Raw genomic sequence first — 24,931 nt, 5'->3', positions numbered from 1 at the left:
AGATTTTACAGACTTTTTTTTTTTGGTGTGATGCATTTCTCAGGGCTTCCCAAAGGGCACTGCAGGTTAAAGAATCTGCCTGACAATGCAGGAGATGGGGGTTCTATCCCTGAGTCAGGAAGATCCCCTGGAGTAGGAAATGGAAACCACTCCAGTATTCTTGCCTGGGAAACCCCATGGACAGAGGAGTCTGGTTAGCTATAGTCCATGGGGTCACAAAGAGTTGGACACAACTGAGCGACTGAGTGCATATGCATTTCCCAAGTGAGACTACCTTTTGTTAAACCTTAGATTTCAAATATTTACTAATAATTCCCTTTCATTTTTCTACCTGAAGAAACAGGAGTTGTTTTTAATCCTATACTGTCCATTTCCTCTGTGTGTATGTGTGTAGCATGCCAGTTCTTTACCATTAGCATCACTCAGGAAGCCCTATTCTTCCAGATATATATCCAAAAGAATTGAAAACAGGATCTTGAAGAGATATTTGTTCACCTATGTTCATAGCAGCATTATTCAAAACAGCAAAAGTGTAAGAAATTCAAATGCCCATTGACAGATAAATGAATAAACAAAGTGTGGCCTATACAAGCAACATGATATTATCCAACCTTAAAAAAAAAAAAAAGAAAATCCTGGTACCAGCTGCAACATAGATACACCTTGAGGACATCATGCTAAGTGAGATAAGCCAGTCGCAAAATGACAAATGCTGTATGGATCTACTTATTTGAGATAAATAAAGTAGTCAAATTCATAGAGAAAGAAAGTAGAATGGTGGTTGCTAGGAGCTGGGGAGAGGAGGAAATTAAGAGTTATTATTTAATGGGTATAGAGCTTCAGCTTTACATGTTGAAAAAGTTCAGCCAATTGGTTATACAACATTGTGGGTATACATAACACTATTAAACTGTAAACTGAAAAATGGTTAAGATGGCAAATTTGAAGTCATGTATTTTGCCATGACTAAAAGTTAAAACAGAAAGGCATGAATTTTAACAAAGATCCTAAGTGATTAAGATATAAATGAGGAAACATACTTTGAGAATTCAGTTCAGTTCAGTTCAGTCGCTCAGTTGTGTCCGACTCTTTGTGACCATGATTGGACATGAGGTGGAACTCAGACAATAATGCCTGTGATGGGGGAGCAGCTGTAAATACAGATATTTAGAGCTTGCTCACCCACCACTCACTTCCTACTGTGCAGCCTGGTTCCTAACAGGACAGGGACCAGTACAAACATGGCCTAGGGGTTGGGGCAGTTTAGCAGTGCCAATGGAGGGATTCTAAAACAGGATTGTCTAAACCACAAGACACAGCAGCTCTGAGTTACGGACTATGAAGATGATGAAGGAAAAGAAGATGAACTAGTGTGAAGTTTAGAGAATGTCTTAGCTTGGTTCTGCCAAAACAAAATACCAGAGACTGGATGGCTTTAAAAAAAGAAATTTAATACACAGTTCTGGAGGCTGGGAGTCTGATAGAGGGTGCCAGCATCGTTGGGGTCTAGTGAGAGCTCTCTTCTTGGCTTGCAGAGGACCCACCTGCTCAGGCTCAGGTCTCTTCCTCTTAAAAGGCAGTAATCCATCATAGGGGGATTTAGATGAGGTTTCATGACCTCATCTAAACATAATTACCTCCCAAAGATCTCCTTGGAGATCAGAGCTTCAAAACACAAATTTTTATTTTGAAGGGGGTGCCATTCAATCCTTACAGAGAGGATTACAGAGGGAAGAGATTAAAAGGGAATGTTAAGTCAACAGTGGTTGTCATTGCCCTGACTGTTTTCTGTTATTGGACTGAACTGCATAGCCAGAGGATGGTGACTTGCATGTTGTTTAAACTAGTCTAATTTTTCTCAGCCCTCACCTGGACTAAAAATACTGATGATTCAAATCTCCCCATTGGCACTGCTGAAGTGACTTGTTCATGAGTCAAATGTCCTATGAGAAGGGTAACGCTAAGCAATTGATCCTTCTCTGTCAGTTAGATAACTCACTCTGTGGGGTAGGGTTGTAAGCAGCTTGTAGATATGTCATTGTGAAGAATTGATAGCTGAAAGTGGCCGAGGAGTAGGAGTAACAACCATCTCTCATTGCACAGGTAAATATTGTGAAAGGTGGACTGAAAACCACATAGGGATTTCCGAATACCAAGTAGACAGAGACAGTGACAGAGAGACTCAAGAAAGTAAATGGAGTTAGAAGTTTTGATTTGGCTTTAATATAACAAAGACTAACTTTCAGATGAAATACATATTTTAGAAAATCTGTTTTGAGAATATGGAAATCAGAGGAAAATATACCAAAAAATTAAATTTAAATTAAAAAATTAACAAATCTTCATTTTTAATGGTTATGGTGTTTTGGGGGTTTGTGCTATAAATTTGATTTTATCAGTGATTAGTTTTTCTCACTAATCAAATTAATTTAATTTTGAGGCTTAAGAGGGTATTTTTAAAATTTATGAATTTTCATCTCAGATGAAAGCTACTAGCTTTTATTAATATATGCATCCTTACCGCCACCTAGTGTATGCTAATATACTGCAAGAAAAAAGCAACTATAACCAGTTTATCAATGTTAAGATGGAAGCTGGTAGCTAATCAATTTATAAACAAATACCTTTGATGTAGCTCTGTGAGTTACAGATATCATAGGGGAGTGTCTCCATTCACTAATATGGCTTTCTCTAGCCTTCAGAAACTGTTAAAAGGGCTTCCTTTTGTTTTGAGATGATTTTCTTATAATAATGTCAAAATGTATTTTAATAAAATATTAATGATTGATTCAAAGAGATAGTTGTGTTTCATTTTATTATTATATTTTGATTCCCTTACTTGGCAAATAAAGTTGGGACAGCTGATCATCCTTTCTGGAGAAGGCTAAGGGAGGTGTTAAGAGATACCAGGTACCATCTCTTGCTTTCTTCACTCCTCATCATGAGGACAGGACCTTTCTTAGGCTGACTTTTCAAAATCTGGACTTCAGTACATCTGATACAGGCATCATCTTGATGGAGGCACATAATCAGTGTAACTGCTTCTTAAATGGTACTAAAAATGCCACAAAAGGCTTATGATAAAGGACGAATTGGGGGTTTTCCTCAATTCTGGCAGGCTTCCACCAGAAAATGAAAGTATCACCGAATACTCTACAGAGATAGGCATAAATACTCTGCAGAGAAACAAGAGCAAGGGAAAATCTGCACTGAAACACACTACATCTATTCTTCTCTGTGCAGCTGTCTCACATCCATTCTTTTCTGTCAGTCAGTTCAGTCACTCAGTCGTGTCCGACTCTTTGTGACCCCATGAATCGCAGCACGCCAGGCCTCCCTGTCCATCACCAACTCCCGGAGTTCACCCAGACTCACATCCATCTAGTCAGTGATGCCATCCAGCCATCTCATCCTCTGTCATCCCCTTTTTCTCATGCCCCCAATCCCTCCCAGCATCAGAGTCTTTTCCAATGAGTCAACTCTTCTCATGAGGTGGCCGAAGTATTGGAGTTTCAGCTTTAGCATCAGATCTTCCAATGTACACCCAGGACTGATCTCCTTTAGAATGGACTGGTTGGATCTCCTTGCAGTCCAAGGGACTCTCAAGAGTCTTCTCCAACACCACAGTTCAAAAGCATCAATTGTTTGGTGCTCAGCTTTCTTCACAGTCCAACCCTCACATCCATACATGACCACTGGAAAAACCATGCCTTGACTAGATGGACCTTTGTTGGCAAAGTAATGTCTCTGCTTTTGAATATGCTGTCTAGGTTGGTCATAACTTTCCTTCCAAGGAGTAAGCATCTTTTAATTTCATGGTTGCAGTCACCATCTGCAGTGATTTTGGAGCCCAAAAAAATTAAGTCTGACACTGTTTCCACTGTTTCCCCATCTATCCTTTTCTGTACCATTGGACAAATAAATTGGATGCCTGCATGCATGTGTGTGTGTGTGTGTGTCCCATATTCCCTTGCTAGCAATCCAACATCAACCTGATAGCTCTATTTCACTGCTCCCCACTACCCACAATCCCATTTTTGTTGTTGTTGAAATTTTACAGGACTATAAAACCCACAAGTCTAGGAACCATTGACATAGTTGATGAAAATAACAGGATGTGAAAGGAATGAGCTATTTTTGAGCCTTTTTCCCTTTGGTCTCTTGCCAACAGGAGTACAATCTGTTAATTATGAAATATGATTTGTAGGCCAACAGATGCTGGTGAGATGCCAGTTCGGGAAACAGAGTAACTGGTGGTGGGGAGTCAGTTTATGAGAAGGGGCGGGAGGGTGAGTTACTTGAATTTGGAAAGAGAAGCTGTAACAAGAAACCAAGGCTAAGACTGACTCACAGTTTTGCTTAGAAATAGGTCTGTACCTGGCCTTTTATTGCACAGTGATCTGGTAGGTTTGTGGGCATGTTTCCTCAATAAGAGACAAATTCTGGAAAGACACAGCTTAGACAGCATAGACACAGGTCACTAAACACAGCTTCTATTTCCTTCTTAGGATTTATATAACTGTGGTTTCGATTGCCAGGTATTTTTTGCTTGTTTTTTCTCTTCTTCACATTTTTCTTTAAGCATTATCATAGTAAAGGCTTAAGAAAAACATTATATCAGGCTCTAAAAATGTCTCTAGTCATTATGAGATATATTCAAGTTCTTAATTCTGTTCATTTAGACATTTATTATGTCTCAAGGCAGTGTTTGATTTTCACAAAATGTTTATTCTCCCTTTCTCAAATACTTCAAATGCTTATTGTTGGCAGATCTCTGACAGCCTCCAAAGCTTTAGCAAAGCACATCAACTCAGTTTAACTCAGGAAAAACCTCATTAACTTAACTAGATCAGAAAGAGTCTCTCTGCCAAAAATTAACCTATTTAGCACAGAAATAGATCCTCTTTACCTGTAACTGTCATTTCTCCCAGATCACTGAAGTCAGACTGTCAGTCTCTTTTTTCCTCCACCCACAAAGACTGAGACTTTACAGCTCAGAGTGATCTACAGCTCAGAGTGATCTGGCATCTTACAATAGTAGGATCATTTAAAGGGCCATGGACATATTTCCTCAATGATAAGCTATGCTGTCCCAAATAAAGCTTTTTGCTCTAATGGATTTTATAAAAATTATCTGTCTTGAAAAGTCCCATTTTTAGCACTAACGCTAAAGTTCTATCAGTGATTTTTACTTGAGGTCCTCCCTTTAAAATGAATAGCTATGGCTATTTGAATAAAATGGAAAAGTTGCATATTCTTTCAAAGGGAATTTTTTTTTCCTACTGATTCATATAATAATGGAAAAGAGAAAAGCAGCATGCATGTAAAACTGTAAGAGTGCTTCCTTACTCTGTAATCACTGAAGGGTGGGGAAGGGTATAATATATTTGATTCTTTATTAGTACTTACTTATAAAGGCAATGCATCAAATGTGAACACTTTTGTTCACTTTCACCAAATTGGGTTCTCATTGCTTTTTTTTTAAGCAGCACTGGCTTAAAAGCTTAAATTATATTTATAAAATGAGCAGCTAAGTGTTTTATTGGTGAGAAAAATTTAAGTTGAAATGAAGATATATTACTAAGAATCATAGAATGATTGAGCTGGAAGGTAATTTAGAGAAAATATAATTGAAAACTCATTCAAACTTCTCATCTGATTGTTTCATAGATGGGAAAACTGAGTCCTAATGAATTGCTTAATTCCATAGACCTAATCAATAAGGGAAAGAATTTACTTCAGTTATTTTTTAAGGAAGCCAGTAATATATATTGCCTTAGATTAGTTGCCACAAAAGTATAGCTTATTTCCAAACTCTATCAGAATTAGTCAAAGTCAGCATATGTCTAGTGTTTAATAAATATTATTTGCTAAGTTCTCTAAGTGTAACATTCTTTATAGATAAAATAGGTAATAAGTGAAGTCATTTATGTTACTAAGTTCTTCATAGATATTCATAGTAGAAATGAGATCAATAGTTTTAAAATTATTATTAATTGAATTGGCTGGACTTTGTGTTTCTGGATAGATTTTTAATCAATAATTTACACTTGAGAGGGAATCATATTCTTATCCAAAGAATATGATTATCCAAAGAATCTTTCTCACAAAGGCAGAAACACATAGAAACCCTCACAACCGAAGTCCCAGAGGCAAAGCAAAGTCAGAACAAAGGGCTTGCCATGACTGGACTCTTTGAGCAGAGAAATACCCTAGCTCCCAGGTCACTCCTTGCAAAAGAATTGTTATATATGAGTCAGTCTTGAACAAACTGCTTCTTTCTGTAGCTTCAGGCTTTACTATGTCTGAGAATGGCTCTTGAGAAGTACCACAGCTTTTACTATTTGGCCTTGCTCCTGAAAGTTTAAGATTCCCAACACATAACTTCATCATTTATATCATTTGGTGTGTGTTTTCCTATAGATAAAGAAGACTTGACCACCTTACATTAATAATATATTAATAATTAATTATTGCATGTATAATCATCATATATGAAATATATAATACATAAAATTATATATCATTGGTGGCTCAGATGATAAAGAATCTGCCTGCAGTGCAGGACACCCAGGTTCAATCTTTGGGTCAGAAAGATCCCCTGGAGAAGGAAATGGCAACCCACTCCAGTATTCTTGCCTGGAAAATTCCATGGACAGAAGAGCCTGGAAGGCAACATAAACCGATTAGGTCTATGGAATTAAGCAATTCATTAGGATTCAGTTTCACCATCTATGAAGGGGTGGCAAAGAGTAGGACACGACTAAGCAACTAACCCTTTCACTTTCATCAGTTCAGTTCAGTTCAGTCGCTCAGTCATGTCTGACTCTTTGCGACCCCATGAATTGCAGCACGCCAGGCCTCCCTGTCCATCACCAACTCCCGGAGTTCACTCAGATTCATGTCCATCGAGTCAGTGATGCCATCCAGCCAGCTCATCCTCTGTCGTCCCCTTCTCCTCCTGCCCCCAATCACTCCCAGCATCGGAGTCTTTTCCAATGAGTCAACTCTTCGCATGAGATGGCCAAAGAACTGGAGTTTCAGCTTTAGCATCATTCCTTCCAAAGAAATCCCAGGGCTGATCTCCGTCAGAATGGACTGGTTGGATCTCCTTGCAGTCCAAGGGACTCTCAAGAGTCTTCTCCAACACCACAATTAAAAAGCATCAATTCTTCGGCGCTCAGCCTTTTTCACAGTCCAACTCGCACATCCATACATGACCATAGGAAAAACCATAGCCTTGACTAGATGAACCTTTGTTGGCAAACTAATGTCTCTGCTTTTGAATATGCTATCTAGGTTGGTCATAACTTTCCTTCCAAGGAGTAAGCGTCTTTTAATTTCATGGCTGCAGTCACCATCTGCAGTGATTTTGGAGCCCAAAAAAATAAAGTCTGACACTGTTTCCACAGTTTATCTTTAATAATCATATATAAATTATAATTAGTATATTTATAATTAATACATTTAAATATCATATTTAAATATTTATAATATATTTAAAATAGTATATTATTTAAATATGTTAATTATATAATGTGTCATTTATATAGAAATTATAGTTTATGTTTAACTTAAATATAAACTGATTTATAAATGAGCTTTCCCAATAGCTCAGCAGTAAAGAGCCCATCTGCCAATGGAGGGGACGTAAGAGACATGGGCTTGATCTCTGGGTGGGGACAATCCCCTGGAGGAGGAAATGGCAACCCACTGCAGTATTCTTGCCTGAAAAATCCCGTGGACAGAGGAGCCTGATAGGCTATGGTCCATGGGGTCCAAAGAATTGGACATGACTGAGCGACTAAGCCGGAGAAGGCAATGGCACCCCACTCCAGTCCTCTTGCCTGGAAAATCCCATGGGTGGAGGAGCCTGGTAGGTTGCAGTCCATGGGGTCACTAAGAGCCGGACGCAACTGAGCGACTTCACTTTCACTTTTCACTTGCATGCATTGGAGAAGGAAATGGCAACCCACTCCAGTGTTCTTGCCTGGAGAATCCCAGGGACGGGTGAGCCTGATGGGCTGCCGTCTATGGGGTTGCACAGAGTCAGCCACAACTGAAGTGACTTAGCAGCAGAGTGACTAAGCACAAACATAATTTATATATAAATGACATATTATATAGTTATCATATTATACAATTAATAATACTTATACAATTAATATAATAGAGTTGAAACTAATCTGAGATTTGTTTCAGAAACAAAGCTTCCTTTTAAAATGACAAAGAAATAAATTAAAAGTCAAAGGAATAATCAAAAGTATGATGAATAGAGATTGGAGGTCTACTGTATAACATTGTACCCATAGTCAACAATAATGTATACTTAAAAATGTGTTCATTTTTAAATTAAAAAATGTGTTCCAAGATCACTGCAGATGGTGACTGCAGCCATGAAATTAAATGACGCTTACTCCTTGGAAGGAAAGTTATGACCAACCTAGATAGCATATTCAAAAGCAGAGACATTACTTTGCCAACAAAGATTCGTCTAGTCAAGGCTTTGGTTTTTCCTGTGGTCATGTATGGATGTGCGAGTTGGACTGTGAAGAAGGCTGAGTGCCAAAGAATTGATGCTTTTGAACTTTGGTGTTGGAGAAGACTCTTGAGAGTCCCTTGGACTGCAAGGAGATCCAACCAGTCCATTCTGAAGAAGATCAGCCTTGGGATTTCTTTGGAAGGAATGATGCTAAAGCTGAAACTCCAGTACTTTGGCCACCTCATGTGAAGAGTTGACTCATTGGAAAAGACTCTGATGCTGGGAGTGATTGGGGGCAGGAGGAGAAGGGGACGACAGAGGATGGGATGGCTGGATGGCATCACTGACTCGATGGACATGAGTCTGGGTGAACTCTGGGAGTTGGTGATGGACAGGGAGGCCTGGCGTGCTGCGATTCATAGGGTCACAAAGAGTCGGACATGACTGAGCGACTGAACTGAACTGAAAAATGTGTTAGGAGGGTAGATTTCATATCATGATTCTCAGAGCAATAAAAATAATTTTTAAAAAAATAAGATAAAAAAAAGCATCCTTTGTAATCATACCAACAAGTTTATACCAAAGGTAGATCCTTTAGTATTTTCCCTTCTCTCTTTCCCTCCTCTCCTACTGGAGCTGTCTCTGGTGAACTGTAAACTGAACTACTTCCTAGCTTTTCCTCCAGCTTCTATACTTAGGAAACCTTTGTCTCAAGAGTAGGGAAGAAAGTTCAGGATGCCTTCGGGCAACTGAGACATTTTCCTCCTGGAGTATCATTAATACTGGGCTAAAACCAAGGCTCTATCTGGTGTGCTTTACTTACATCTGCCAAATCCAGTCCACCCTTCATCACAGAAGACCATCCAGTCACCAGGAGGACTCCATAAGAAAAAATAAATTATACCATTTTTCTAGAGAAAGACATTTACTTAGGCAATTGAACCAAACCAAATGAAAGGCGTATAATTTACCTGGAATGACCTCAGTTTCCTTACCTGGGATGAATCACTTCTTTTGTTGGTCAAATCAGCTTCTATCTGAAGTTACTTATGGTTGCTTTCTGCAAAACAAATTTCAAGGGAAACTCTTACATAAGATGTTTTATTTGGAAAATGTTTAACTGAGTCAAGGATGCCTTTGGAGAATATGTTTCATAGGACTGACCCTACTGGTTATTAACGACTTCTTTTTCTCTGAAAAGAAAAGGAAAAAATGCAATTCACTTATACCAAAATTTCAACTAAAATTAATAAGATTTTAAAACCTGCCTTCCCATATTTTGAGTTTTGAAGTCCTTGAGTCCTCGAGTCTGCCGTTAAACTTTTAGTTCATGGTTGTATAGTTGAATACCTTTCATAATGAATGAGTAAAAATAGAAGGGAATCAGAGGTCATTGTACAAAAATTTGAATATAATGAAACATTTTACATTATTTTTCCTTATAAATTCTCAAACGTCTTAGTGTACTTAACCAATTCAAGGCTATTCATTGGTTCTACAAATATTGTCTGAGTACTCATGCCTGGCAGTGCCCTAGGCACTGAGTAACACTGGAGACCAAAGTGGATAGTATCCATTCCTTCCTAAACTAGATGGTGGGTTGCTAGAGTGTATATTAACAAATAACTGGTTGATCCATACAACACAGTACAAAATATGGTTCTGAGATTATGAAAACAGTTCTAGTTTAGGTTAAGTGATAAAGAAAATCTCCTAAGCCAGGGGCATTTATACTTAAGCCAAAAGAATGCACACAGGACTGAAAACTATATAGGGAGTCTCTCCTAGGCCGAGGGGCCCCGAGGTGAAAAGGGTTAGGTTTGTTCAGAAACTTAGAGCATGGATTAAATAAAATAGTAATCTGAGGGAGAAGGATATACAATAAAGTTGAAGAGTATACAGCTTCATTACATGGAAGGTCAAGTCTCTATCCTAAATGCAATAAGAAGTCATAAGAGTTTTTATGGAGCAGAATCACCTGGGCCTGCCTGTATGTTTTTAAGCTTGTTTTGTTTTATCCAGGGCTGTGAAGGCCTTCCATGGGTTGAAAGCACTTTTCCTTGATGTTCCCCTTCCCCCATTTTATATTTGGAGTTGACTATTGAATAGTGTGGATGTTAGGGGTACTGATCCAAATTTCCAAAGTGGAAAATCCTGTATGACTTTACAGTCAGCCCTGCACATCCTTGAATTCTGAAAAATCAGGCTCCACCAACCTTGGTCCTGAATCCCAGATTTAACCAGCCTTGGGTTCTATAATACATAGTTGATGAGAAAAAACCCACATTAAGAAGATTTGCGCAGCTCAAAACTGTTGTTCAATGGTCAACCATATACAGCCATATATATATATGGTTCCCTGGTAGCTCAGTCAGTAAAGAACCTGCCTGCAATTCAGGAGACCACCCGCAATATATATGTGTGTGTGTGTGTGTGTGTGTATATATATATAAAATATTTATAAATAAAATAAATAATAAAGTATTAAAATTAATAGTAAAGTATATATATACATATATATATACTGTATATACATATATATTGTATTTATGTGTATTTATATACTTTACTATTAATTTTAATATTTTATTATTTATTTTATTTATAAATATGAAATATCTATATAAATTATGTAAAATTAAATATATATATGATTATAGTCTTTGCAGCCAAAGATGGAGAAGCTCTATACAATCAGTAAAAATAAGACCAGGAGCTGACTGTGGCTCAGACCATGAACTCCTTATTGCCAAATTCAGACTTAAATTGAAGAAAGTAGGGAAAACCACTAGACCATTCAGGTATGACCTAAATCAAATTCCTTAGGATTATACAGTGGAAGTGAGAAATAGATTTAAGGCCCTAGATTTGATAGATAGAGTGCCTGATGAACTATGGAATGAGGTTCGTGACATTGTACAGGAGACAGGGATCAAGACCATTCCCATGGAAAAGAAATGCAAAAAATAAAAATGGCTATCTGGGGAGGCCTTACAAATAGCTGTCAAAAGAAGAGAAGCGAAAAGCAAAGGAGAAAAGGAAAGATATAAACATCTGAATGCAGAGTTCCAAAGAATACCAAGAAGAGATAAGAAAGCCTTCTTCAGTGATCAATGCAAAGAAATAGAAGAAAACAACAGAATGGGAAAGACTAGGGATCTCTTCAAGAAAATCAGAGATACCAAAGGAATATTTCATGCAAAGATGAGCTCGATAAAGGACAGAAATGGTATGGACCTAACAGAAGCAGAAGATATTAAGAAGAGATGGCAAGAATACACAGAAGAACTGGACAAAAAAGATCTTCACGACCCAGATAATCACGATGGTGTGATCACTCATCTAGAGCCAGACATCCTGGAATGTGAAGTCAAGTGGGCCTTAGGAAGCATCACTACGAACAAAGCTAGTGGAGGTGATCGAATTCCAGTTGAGCTATTCCAAATCCTGAAAGATGATGCTGTGAAAGTGCTGCACTCACTATGCCAGCAAATTTGGAAAACTCAGCAGTGGCCACAGGACTGGAAAAGGTCAGTTTTCATTCCAATCCCAAAGAAAGGCAATGCCAAAGAATGCTCAAACTACCGCACAATTGCACTCATCTCACATGCTAGTAAAGTAATGCTCAAAATTCTCCAAACCAGGCTTCAGCAATATGTGAACTGTGAACTTCCTGATGTTCAAGCTGGTTTTAGAAAAGGCAGAAGAACCAGAGATCAAATTGCCAACATCCGCTGGATCATGGGAAAAGCAAGAGAGTTCCAGAAAAACATCTATTTCTGCTTTATTGACTATGCCAAAGCCTTTGACTATGTGGATCACAATAAACTGTGGAAAATTCTGAAAAAGATGGGAATACCAGAACACCTGATCTGCCTCTTGAGAAATTTGTATGCAGGTCAGGAAGCAACAGTTAGAACTGGACATGGAACAACAGACTGGTTTCAAATAGGAAAAGGAGTACGTCAAGGCTGTATATTGTCACCCTGTTTATTTAACTTCTATGCAGAGTACATCATGAGAAACACTGGACTGGAAGAAACACAAGCTGGAATCAAGATTGCCAGGAGAAATATCAATAACCTCAGATATGCAGATGACACCACCCTTATGGCAGAAAGTGAAGAGGAACTAAAAAGCCTCTTGATGAAAGTGAAAGAGGAGAGTGAAAAAGTTGGCTTAAAGCTCAACATTCAGAAAACAAAGATCATGGCATCCGGTCTCACCACTTCATGGGAAATAGATGGGGAAACAGTGGAAACAGTGTCAGACTTTATTTTTCTGGGCTCCAAAATCACTACAGATGGTGACTGCAGATGAAATTAAAAGACGCTTACTCCTTGGAAGGAAAGTTATGACCAACCTAGATAGCATATTCAAAAGCAGAGACATTACTTTGCCAACAAAGATTCATCTAGTCAAGGCTACGGTTTTTCCTGTGGTCATGTATGGATGTGAGAGTTGGACTGTGAAGAAGGCTGAGCGCCGAAGAATTGATGCTTTTGAACTGTGGTGCTGGAGAAGACTCTTGAGAGTCCCTTGGACTGAAAGGAGATCCATCCAGTCCATTCTGAAGGATATCAGCCCTGGGATTTCTTTGGAAGGAGTGATGCTAAAGCTGAAACTCCAGTACTTTGGCTATCTCATGCAAAGAGTTGACTCATTGGAAAAGACTTTGATGCTGGGAGGGATTGGGGGCAGGAGGAGAAGGGGACAACAGAGGATGAGATGGCTGGATGGCATCACTGACTCGATGGACGTGAGTCTGAGTGAACTCTGGGAGTTGGTGATGGACAGGGAGGCCTGGCGTGCTGTGATTAATGGGGTCGCAAAGAGTCGGACACGACTGAGCGACTGATCTGATCTGATATATATCATTGGGTTGGCATAAAGATGAACACAATCCAGGTTATACTATTTTGTGTCTGTGTACATACATATATATAATATATATAACATATGTACATTTTATATAATATAAATGTATATTGTATCCATAAAATATATATACATTTTTCCCTGATATTAAAACATTTTCTTGGTCCCTAATTTTATCATGAACTTTCAGCCCTGTGTCTACTCTATATGAGGCATAAGGCAGACCTGGTCTTATCAGGAGAGCACAGCTCACAGTCCAGATAAACCAAAAAGCTATTCTATGACAATAAGCGAGAGAAGGTAGCAGACACAGGCAAAAAAAAAAAAAAATCAATACAATAATATCAACTTACTTTTTAAACAAAACTAAAACATAAACATCAACTCAGACACTTTATATATACATAGAAATTTAAACAAATATTTGTTAAAAAGCAAAAACATAAATCTCACTGTGTTAAGTTTAAAAAGAGAAAGAGAAAGGGGGAAAAGAGGCAGATTAAGAAAGCTGAGCTATAAAGAAGAATTAGAAGCCCAGGGGGAAAAAAATGCAGGGAAGCTGAGTCACGGGAGAGGAAGAGAGATGTTAGAGTGGAAAATGTAGGTGAAAGCGCTTTGAAAGATAAGCGTGCTACACAAACATAGGGGAGTGTGACAGGAACCCAGGGAAATTTTTCTTGGGTGCCTGGAGCCAATGCATTGAAAATCTTCTAATGATCATTCAAGGTCCCTCAGAAGAAAGCAATAGAACCTGGGCCATTATTGAATTAATTGTGTTCATGGGACAGAGCTTTAAAATGGAGCACATATAGGGCTTATTAAAACAAATATTTCTTCAGAGAGGTGTGTTAGCAGAAAGTTGGCAGGTGTTTTTAACTGGAACCATGTGCATACTTGCTAGAGAAACTACATATGGGGGGGTGTTGTTTGTGTTTTTTAAATTTTCAGCAATGTGGTTATATGAAAAAATTCCAAAATCATTACAAGAAGTATATGTATTCTCACAGCCACTGCCTCTCTTCCTCCCAGTAGGATTTGAGAACCACTACGCCCTTTGTTGGGCTTCCCTGATGCCTCAGCTGGTAAACAATCCGCCTGCAATGTGGGAGACCTGGGTTCAATCCCTGGGTTGGGAAGATCCCCGGGAGAATGGAATGGCTACCCACTCAAGTATGCTTGCCTGGAGAATTCCATGGACTGTCGAGTCCATGGGGTTGCAAAGAGTTGGACACAACTGAGTGACTTTGGCTATGCCCTTTGTTGGAGTACCTTTTCACAATCTGTTCTGTGTGGAACAGGACAGGCACCCTACAGCACGAGGCACAGAGGTGATGGGGGACTTTTCTTCTCTTGACCCCTCTACTCTCTGCTTTGCCACTACACTGGGTCTTCTTCTTACATGTCATCTTGGCCAGGCTATAGGACCCAGGCACTCCATCAAACACTGATCTAGGTACTGCTATGAAGGTATTCTGTAGGGGCAGGTAACCCAGACAATCGGTTGACTTTAAGTAAAGGAGATTATTCTTGACCATAAGGATGGGTTTAACTCTTCAGTTGGAGGAACATAAAGGCAAAAACTGAGGTTTCTCAGAGAAGGAAAAATTTCTGCCTCAAGACTGCAATGCTGATTCCTGTCTAAAACTTTTCAGCCTGCTGGCCTCCTTGCTGGCAAAATGATATCTCTGCTTTTTAATACGCTGTCTAGGTATGTCATAGCTTTCCTTCCAAGGAGGAAGCATCTTTTAATTTCATGGCTGCAGTCACCATCCATAGTGGGAATAGAAATAGGCAAGATATCACCACTGGTACCACTAATCATACCTATTAAAGGTGAGTTTCTGGGTGACCATGTATTTGATACGTTAGAACATTTTTGTCAAACCAAAGAATAATAATGAAAACAACTCATTGCTGGAGGAAGTGGGGAAAGAAAAGGATGAGTATAGGGTTTCAAATTCCCAGTTCAACTGCCGCATAAATGACCTGAAAGATTCTGTGTCTGCTCTGAAAAGAAATTCTTCATCCTGTGGCTGAGAAGTTAAGATTTCTGAAAACCAAAACCAAAGACTCATCCTTCATCTTACAAGTGGCTAAATTACAACATAAATTAAATTTCCAATCTCACAGGGTGTAGCCAGATAACCTTTTGTTTGAAATAATCAACTTGTGACTAATGGAGCCAGTCAACCACCTAAAGGAGCCAGTCAACCACCTAAACAGAAGCCAGGGAGGAAAAAACAGGTTTATCTAGGAGCAACTGTGGAGATTACTCCTGTCTATAGTTTATCAGATTCAGTTTCAGTTCACTTCAGTCGCTCAGTCGTGTCCAACTATTTGCAACCTTATGAACTGCACCACGCCAGGCCTCCCTGTCCATCACCAACTCCAAAAGTTCACACAAACTCACATCAATCAAGTCGGTGATGCCATCCAACCATCTCACTCTGTCGTCCCCTTCTCCTCCTGCCTTCAGTCTTTCCCAGCATCAGGGTCTTTTCCAATGAGTCAGCTGTCCGCATCAGGTGGCCAAAGTATTGGAGTTTCAGTTTCAACATCAGTCCTTCCAATGAACACCCAGGACTGATTTCCTTTAGGATGGACTGGTTGGATCTCCTTTCAGTCCAAGGGACTCTCAAGAGTCTTCTCCAACACCACAGTTAAAAAACATCAATTCTTCCGCACTCAACTTTCTTTATAATCCAATTCTCACATCCATACATGACTATGGGAAAAACCATAGCCTTGACTAGATGGACCTTTGTTGGCAAAGTAATGTCTCTGATTTTTAATATGCTGTCTAGGTTGGTCATAACTTTCCTTCCAAGGAACAAGTGTCTTTTAATTTCATGGCTGCAATCACCATCTGCAGTGATTTTGGAGCCCAGAAAAATAAAGTCTGCCACTGTTTCCACTGTTTCCCCATCTATTTGCCATGAAGTCATGGGACGAGGTGCCATGATCTTTGTTTTATGAATGTTTAGCTTTAGGCCAACTTTTTCACTCTCCTCTTTCACTTTCATCAAGAGGCTCTTTAGTTCTTCTTCGCTTTCTGTAATAAGGGTGGTGTCATCTGCATATCTGAGGTTATTGATATTTCTCCCAGCAATCTTGATTCCAGCTTGTGCTTCCTCCAGCCCAGCATTCCTCATGATGTACTCTGCATATAAGTTAAATAAGCAGGGTGACAGTATACAACGTTGACGTACTCCTTTTCCTATTTGGAACCAGTCTGTTGTTTATACTCCTGTTAATTGTACAGAAAATTGATAATGTTTTTGAGAATTACGTATCAGCAGAAGCACTGCCTGGCTGAATTGAAAGGGACCAAGTTAAAATCTACAGGCAATAAATGCTGGAGAGGGTAGAAAAAAGGGAACCTCCACTGTTACTAGAAATGTAATTTGTACAGACACTATGGAGAAGAGTACAGAAGTTCCTTATACATCAGTGTCTCTTTTGGACTCTGTGGGAGAGGGAGAGGGAGAGGGAGAGGGAGAGGGAGAGGGAGAGGGTGGGGAGATTTGGGAGAATGGCATTGAAACATGTATAATATCATGTATGAAATGAGTCGCCAGTCCAGGTTCGATGCACGATACTGGATGCTTGGGGCTGGTGCACTGGGACGACCCAGAGGGAGGGTAGGGGAGGGAGGAGGGTTCAGGATGGGGAGCACGGGTATACCTGTGGCAGATTCATTTTGATGTTTGGCAAAACTAATACAATATTGTAAAGTTTAAAAATAAAATAAAATTAAAAAAAGAAAAAAGAGAGAAAAAAAATGTACTGTAAAAAGTCAGAAAAAATAAATAAATGCTACTTCACAGGTAAAAAAAAAAAAAGAAGTTCCTTAAAAAACTAAAAATAGAACTACCCTATGACCCAGAAATTCTACTCCTAGACATATACCAAGAGAAAACCATAATTTGAAAAGGTACATACCCCCCAACGTTCAATGCAGTATTATTTATGATAGCAAGGACATGGAAGCAAACTCAATGTTCATCAACAGATAAATAGATAAAGAAGAAGTGGTAGATATGGAATGGAATGGAATATTATGCAATGGAATATTAGTCATAAAAAGGAACAAAATAAGGCCATTTGCAGCTACATGGATGGATTCAGAGACTATGATACTGATTGAAGAAAGTCAGACACAGAAAGATATATATCACATGATATCACTTATAACTGGAATATAAAAAATGGGTACAAATGAACTTATTTACAGGACAGAAGTATTGTCACAGATATAGAAAACCAATTATAATTACCCGGGGATAAGGAGGGGAGGGGAAATTTGGGAGACTGGGATTGACATATACACATTGCTATATATAAAATGGATAACTAACTAATAAGAACCTACTTTGTGCTTAGGGAACTCTACTCAGTATTATGTAGTGGCCTATATGGGAAAAGAATCTTTAAAAAAGAGTGGATATGTGTGTCTACATAAGAGATTCACTTTGCTGTCCATGTGAAACTAACACAACATTGTAAATCAATTGTACTCCAACAAGAAAAATTTTTTAAAGTTACATTGAGAATACCATGTGGCAACAGAGTCAGAAATTGAAGTGATGCAACTGCAGGACAAGGGGCACTGAGGATTAATGTGCAATGCATCTCTCTTCTACTGAAGTGCGTTAGTCACTCAGCCATGTTTGACTTTTAGCTACCCCATGGACTAGGGCACCAGGAGCCTCTGTCCACCGAATTCTCCAGGCAAGAATACCGGAGTGGGTAGCCATTCCCTTCTCCAGGGGATCTTCTCGAGCCAGGGATCAAACCTGGGTCTCCTGCATTGCAAGCAGATTCTTTACTGTCTGAGCCACCAGGGAATCCCAAGGACGGCAGGCAGCCACCAGCAGCCAGGAAGAAACAAGGAAGGATTCTTCCCTATAGCCTTCAGAGGGAACAGGACCCTAGCAACACCTTGATTTCAGGCATCCAGCCCCCAGAACTATGAGATCCTAATTTTCTCTTGCCTTAACACAACACTTTGTGGTCATTTGTTAGAGCTACCCAAGGAAGCCAACATAGCATCCATATCCATCCAGTAAGTCATTCATCCAATCCTCCCCAGTGTGAGGGAAACATTGAGAAACACATCATAATTATCATTCTCCATTCCTTTAGGGGCATATTTGTGAATTAAGAGGGGATATGGTTTTTTTAAGGTTTCATCATGTTTTCAAAGTTTTTTTCAAGATCCATATGAAGCTTGTGTATGAAAGGTCATTCTAAATATAAAGGTAGTTTGAAAAGAAAGATATCAACCTTTCCTTCTCTTGATCTTGATAGGATTACTACTATTAATAATTACTAGTGGAATAAAGAAAGAAATTAGAGAGTGGAGTGGTCAAGTAGAGAAAAGAAGGAAGGTGAGGGAATAAGTTTATCACACACACATGGCCTGGAAATGACATTGATGGGTCAGGAACGGTCACAAAGTCCTAATGGAAGATGCCAGTCTCTGACTGTAACATAAAAGGTTTGGGTTGAAAGAACTATTAGATATCATGCAATGTAGGACACAATATTTGTCCAGAAGCACAATATAAGGGAACATTTCAGCACACCTAGACAGAAGAGAAGACTCTACACATGGACATCACCAGATGGTCAACACCAAAATCAGATTGATTATATTCTTTGCAGCCAAAGATGGAGAGCTCTATACAGTCAGCAAAAACAAGACCAGGAGCTGACTGTTGCTCAGATCATGAACTCCTTATTGGCAAATTCAGACTGAAATTGAAGAAAGTAGAGAAAACCACTAGACCATTCAGGTATACCTAAATCAAATCCCTTATGATTATACAGTGGAAGTGAGAAATAGATTTAAGGGGATAGATCTGATAGACAGAGTGCCCGATGAACTATGGATGGAGGTTCATGCCATTGTACAGGAGACCGGAATCAAGACCATCCCCAACAAAAAGAAATGCAAAAAAGCAAAATGGCTGTCTTACAGAAAAGATGGGAAGCGAAAAGCAAAGGAGAAAAGGAAAGATATAAGCATCTGAATGCAGAGTTCCAAAGAATAACAAGAAGAGATAAGAAAGACTTCCTCAGGGATCAATGCAAAGAAATAGAGGAAAACAACAGAATGGGAAAGACTAGAGATCTCTTCAAGAAAACTAGAGATACCAAGGGAACATTTCATGCAAAGATGGGCTCAATAAAGGACAGAAATGGCATGGACCTAACAGAAGCAGAAGATATTAAGAAGAGGTGGCAAGAATACACAGAAGAACTGTACAAAAAAGATCTTCATGACCAAGATAATCACGATGGTGTGATCACTGACCTAGAGCCAGACATCCTGGAATGTGAAGTCAAGAGGGCCTTAGAAAGCATCACTATGAACAAAACTAGTGGAGGTGATGGAATTCCAGTGGAGCTATTCCAAATCCTGAAAGATGATGCTGTGAAAGTGCTGTGCTCAATATGTCAGCATATTTGGAAAACTCAGCAGTGGCCACAGGACTAGAAAAGGTCAGTTTTCATTCCAATCCCAAAGAAAGATGATGCCAAGGAATGTTCAAACTACCGCACAATTGCACTCATCTCACATGCTAGTAAAGTAATGCTCAAAAGTCTCCAACCCAGGCTTCAGCAATACGTGAACTGTGAACTTCCAGATGTTCAAGCTGGTTTTAGAAGAGGCAGAGGAAACAGAGATCAAATTGCCAACATCCACTGGATGATAGAAAAAGCAAGAGAGTTCCAGAAAAACATCTATTTCTGCTTTATTGACTATGTCAAAGCCTTTGACTATGTGGATCACAATAAACTGTGGAAAATTCTGAAAGAGATAGGAATACCAGACCACCTGACCTGCCTCTTGAGAAACCTATATGCAGGTCAGGAAGCAACAGTTAGAACTGGACATGGAACAACAGACTGGTTCCAAATAGGAAGAGGAATACATCAAGGCTGTATATTGTCACCCTGCTTATTTAACTTCTATGCAGAGTACATCATGAGAAATGCTGGGCTGGAGGAAGCACAAGCTGGAATCAAGATTGCCAGGAGAAATATCAATAATCTCAGATATGCAGCTGATACCACCCTTATGGCAGAAAGTGAAAAAGAACTAAAGAGCCTCTTGATGAAAGTGAAAGAGTTGGCTTAAAACTCAACATTCAGAACACTAAGATCATGGCATCTGGTCCCATCACTGCATGGCAAATAGATGGGGAAACAGTGGAAACAGTGGATGACTTTATTTTTCTGGTATAAAAGATCACTGCAGATAGCGATTGCAGCCATGAAATTAAAAGATGCTTACTCCTTGGAAAGAAAGTTATGACCAACCTAGACAGCATATTCAAAAGCAGAGACATTACTTTGCCAACAAAGGTCCATCTAGTCAAGGCTATGGTTTTTCCAGTGGTCATGTATGAATGTGAGAGTTGGGTTATAAAGAAAGCTGAGGGCCGAAGAATTGATGCTTTTGAACTGTGGAATTGGAGAAGACTCTTGAGAGTCCCTTGGATGCAAGGAGATCCAACCAGTCCATCCTAAAAGAGATCAGTCCTGGGTGTTCATTGGAAGGACTGATGTTGAGGCTGAAACACCAATACACTGGCCACCTGATGTGAAGAGCTGACTCATTTGAAAAGCCCTTGATGCTGGGAAAGACTGAGGGCAGGAGGAAAAGGGGACGACAGAGTGAGATGGTTGGATGGCATCATTGATTCTATGGACATGGGTTTGGGTGGACTCCAGGAGTTGGTGATGGTCAGGGAGGCCTGGTGTGCTGTGGTTCATGGGGTTGCAAAGAGTCGGACACGACTGAGCGACTGAACTGAACTGAGACAGTGAACATATGTAGATGGTTCTACTGAGGAGTAGGAACCCTGGACACAGATGTACAACCTTGATGGCCATAACCAGTGAGCTGGGGGACAGCATTATAAGTAGCATCATGGTTCTCGGTGAGCATCCACACACACACTTGGCTCTCTCCAAGGTAGGCAACCACATTTTGGTCTTCCTGGGTAGTAATCATAAAGCTTCAGAGAAGGCTGAGCTGCATGTGTCCTGTGCCATGTAGTTGAGCTATATAAAACCACACATTTCAAAGAAAGGTTTTACATTGACCAGAATATGAAACTTTTAGGAGAACAAGGTAAGAGAAATGAACTGCTCTAAAGAAAACAACAGAGTCACAGTGTGTTTAAATGGGCCCAAGATAACAGCAAGATTAGTTGTTGGTATTTTGTAAGACTGAAGTCCTATTTATGTTGTCATTAAACCCAATCTTTAAGACTACCTGGGGAGACTTTTGATCATTTGGTGTATGCTGCTAAAAATTGTGTGATTTCAGAAATGTTGAAATCTGTTGCAGTAAGACCTTTCATCATGCTTTACAGACCCACATTTCATGTAAAGCACCACCAGCCTTGGTTAGCTGTGTGGTCAAACTGTAACAGATTGAAGATAGTCAACTAGGGGAGGTGGAAGGACTGAAATGGGCAACTACACTTAGAGCTGACAGCCTGGTAGGAAGGAATTAGCTATCTAACCACTATTAAGCTTCCCAGTAAAGAACTAATTTGTCTTAATAATAGCAACTCTCAGGTGTTTCTGAAAATCCTTGCATCTAAATTGTGTTCCCACTGAGACTCAGCCATGTGTGGGCACTTCAGAAGGGCTGTTGAGGCACCCACAGATTATCTATTTTAGAGAACAATCTTGGAGGACCCTAAAGGAAAGATGGGGAACCCCCACAGTTACTGTTACTCATTTTATCCTTTAGTCAAGCTGCCACGAACTTGTCTATTCTTAGGGAACCATGAGGCTGCAAGTGAGAAAGGAGAGATGTGTTTCCACATATCACCTCTGTGAGTTTTAGGAACAAAATAATTCAAAAGTGTGGGGAAATGTCCGCTCCCATTTATAAAGAGCAGCCTCAGAGATGTGACCCTGCCACAGAAGGAGCTCACAGTCACCACAGGAAGGGGCACCAGAGGCAGCCCATCACCCGAGGACCACCAGTATGGTGGGCTTCACTTCATCATTGGTGGCAGAAGCAGTGGCTGGCCATGAAGCATCAAGAGACAATAGTCACATTAGTGACATCTTAATTCACTGCAGCAGGACAGTCTGAGAGCACCACAGACAATAAAGACACCTGTGACAGCAGGGCCAGCAGTAGTGGCAGAGTGGAGGAGCCTTCCTCTTCCCACACCACCCACGAGTTCAGGGGCAGAAAAAAGATCTCATGGTGTATTGAAAAGAACTGTCCCTTTTCCCTCTGTTGTGGCTCTTCAGTCACTAAGTCATGTCTGACCCTTTCCAAGCCCAGGAACTGTAGCATGCCAGGCTCCTCTGTCCTCCACTATCTCCTGAAGTTTGCTCAAATTCATGTCCATTGAGTTGATGCTGCTATCTAACCATCTCATCCTCTGCCAGCCTCTTCTCCTTCTGCCTTCAACCTTTCCCAGCATCAGGGTCTTTTCCAGTGAGTCAGCTCTTTGTGTCAGGTGGCCAAAGTATTGGAGCTTCAGCTTGAGCATCAGTCCTTTCAGTGAATAGTCAGTTGATTTCCTTTAGGATGGACTGGTTTGCTCTCCTTGCAGTCCAAGAGACTCTCAAGAGTCTACTCCAATACCACAATTTGAAGGCATCAATTGTTTATTGTCCAACTCTCATATCCATACATGACTACTGGAAAAACCATACCTTTGACTATAGGGACCTTTGTAGGCAAAGTAATGTCTCTGATTTTTAATACTCTGTCTAGGTTTGGCATAGCTTTCCTTCCAAGGAGCAAGCCTATCTTGCTTGTACAAATACCTTTTCCCTTCAGTACTTGTACAAACCATTAGGGAAGAAAAATGCTGCAGTAACAAATGGAGGTTAGAGTCAAAGAATGATATTTATTGTCATTACTATAACTTTATTTTTATTCCCTGCCCAACTCCATATCCCATCTGGTAGTTCTAGGGCAATATTGACTACATTAAGAAAAAGTGTTAATTATTTGACATATGCTGTTTAAGAGAGCAGGTGTTACATGATATGTTTTAAGAGTGTTTTCATCAAAATCACTTATTTTTTTAACATTTGCACTTGAAGTATGTTTTGGTTATCTATGAAATTCATTTATGTAGAATGGTGCATTCCCTGACAGATAAAAAATGTATTGCTATAGTAATAGCGTGTTAATCCCTGAACAAATTTGATTAAGGATGGATTTAAGAACAACTTGCATTAAGAACAACTTTCGGTTTAATCAAGAGCAAAGGGACTTCTATTTTCAATAATTATCTATTAAAACTGCATCTGATTTTATAAAATCTGGACTGATTTTATTGCCCAATGTCTTTTTAAATATTATTATTTTTCTTTCCATCCCTACTAGAGTCTGTTAAAAATGCAAATTTATGGCTGATTTCCTCTGTAGCATAAATATTCAAGTTCTGAAGTCAATGTAGTTGTCTTAGAAAGACTTCTCTTAGCATTCACAGAGGAAGGCAAACATTTAACCACTTCACAGCTGGCTGTCTTTGGCTGTGGGCGGCTTTGGCCATTCTTTGATGCTACAATGGACTAGGAAATTAACAACTGAGTATTATGATACTCTGCAAGGCATCTGGCATCTAGCCCAAGGATGCGTGTTGAGCAGCAGTGACATGGGTAAGTAACTGCAAATAGATATCAGATTCTCAAATTAGATTGACTTTTTTTTTTTACATCTGAGACTCTCATATCCAATTTGCATACTGTACATTATCAACCCAAATGCTAATAAAATGTGCCTTGAGCAAATTGTTGGTTTGAATAGAAAATAAGATCTGTGGGGGCCGGGGCCGGGGAAGGAGAGAGCAGTAGTAGGGAGAATCTAAATGTACACTCATCATGTAATAAATATTTTTGCATGTATTTCCATTAAAATATTAAATTTTCCTTGTTTGGGGTTCTTTGGAAATGAGGAAGACCTATGCTTCTATCTAGACCTCAGACAGGTTTTCTCATGTCTGAGGCCACAGCAGAAGGTATAAAGCATGCTGACTGTGAACCAGCCCTTGTGTATCAGCCTTGGATAATATCATCAAGAAGTCTTTCATAAAAAATAAATTCAAGAGGAAATCATCATCCTAAATTTCAAGACAGGTATTACATCCATTTCAAAAAGTGGCCGAGCCCAGGTAAACTACATTTGAGGGTAAAATGAACTCTGTGTGCACGTGTGCTGTGTGCTCAGTTGCTTCAGTAGTATTCAACTCTTTGCAACCATATAAACCATCGACTGCCAGGTTCCTCTGTTCGTGAGATTCTCCAGGCAAGAATACTGGAGTGAGTTACCATGCCCTCCTCCAGGGGATCTTCCTGACTCAGGGACTGAAGCTGTCTCTTACTTTCGTCTCCTGCATTCGAAGGCAAGTTTGTGTATATATTATATGTATATACAAGGTATATATATTTGCATAATACACACATATTTGTTTAATGCACATATATTTGTATAAAGCATTTATACACACACACACATATATAATGCAATGCTTAATATGATGCAGGCTCAGAGTAAACATTCAATCAATGCAT

This window comes from Bos taurus, chromosome 4 (assembly GCF_002263795.3).
Source record: "Bos taurus isolate L1 Dominette 01449 registration number 42190680 breed Hereford chromosome 4, ARS-UCD2.0, whole genome shotgun sequence".
Taxonomy (NCBI): domain Eukaryota; kingdom Metazoa; phylum Chordata; class Mammalia; order Artiodactyla; family Bovidae; genus Bos; species Bos taurus.
The sequence above is the reverse complement of the archived record's forward strand: the minus strand, read 5'-3'. Positions refer to the sequence as shown.